Below are 1,242 nucleotides of genomic sequence, written 5' to 3' on the forward strand. Positions count from 1 at the left end.
CTTGCTGGAAAAAAAACTTTCGTGCTCATGAAAACAATTCTCATTTTTTAACCAGAGCATGATAAAGTACCAATTCTTTTTGCAGAAGATTAATATACAAATTGCTCAGGTTTTCCTAATTTCTCAAGATTTTTTGAGTTCCAGAAGTATTCGAAATATGCAGATTACTACAAACTATTCTGTTTTTGACAGATTCTGTTTTCTTTGCGTTGTGTGCTTATTTTGACGATTCTATGGTTTTCTTTGAAGAGTTTTTGCCATAGAAAAGTTGGAATACAGTAGATATAATGCAAGAATAAAATATGAATGGGTTGCAACAGTACTTATAGTAGTGATTTGTTTCTTATACTAACGGATCTCACAAAGGTTTTGTTGAGTTGGTGTGATTGAAGTTTTCAAGTTTTGGGTGATGTTACGATGGTTGAAGGAATAAGGAGTAGGAAGAACCTAATCTTGGGGATGCTCATGGCATCCCAAGCTATTATCCAAAGAGCAGGAAGCAACTAAGCTTGGGGATGCCTCGAGTGGCATCCCCTCTTTCTTCTAACGACCATCGGTATTTTACTCGAAGCTATATTTTTATTCATCACATACTATGTGTTTTGCTTGGAGCGTCTTGTATGATATGAGTCTTTGCTAGTTTTTATTTTTGGTTTAAGTCTTGATCCCTTGCTGGACACACCTATTTGAGAGAGCCAAAATTATGCCATGACTTGTTTGAATTGCTCTCTATGCTTCACTTAAATTTTTATGAGCTATGGATTTGCTCTAGTGCTTGACTTATATCTTTTTTAGCACGGTGTGCTTTAGTATTTTTGAAGAAATGCTCTCTTGCTTCACTTAGAATTATTTGAGAGTTAGTAAAATTTTCAACAAATTCTCTCTTGCTTCACTTAAATTAATTTGAGAGAAAGAAATAGTATGCTCATGACCTTCACTTATATTTGTTTGAGCTTATCAAAAGCAACACATGAAAATTAGTTCCAAAGTGATAGATATCCAAGAAGGATATAATAAAAACTTTCATGAAGATCATTGGACAAAATAAACTTGATTCTTTATAATAGTTTTGAGATATGATGATGTTATATGTGAGTCATGTTGATGAGTAATTATGCTTTAGTAAGAATATTGGTGTTAAGGTTTGTGATTCCCTATGCAAGCATGAAAGTCAATAGTCATGCAATGAAATTACATCCTACTTGTGGTGCATTATTCGGTGTTAATTATGCTTAATGCTCG

Source organism: Triticum aestivum, chromosome 5D, assembly GCF_018294505.1.
Source record: "Triticum aestivum cultivar Chinese Spring chromosome 5D, IWGSC CS RefSeq v2.1, whole genome shotgun sequence".
NCBI classification, from domain to species: domain Eukaryota; kingdom Viridiplantae; phylum Streptophyta; class Magnoliopsida; order Poales; family Poaceae; genus Triticum; species Triticum aestivum.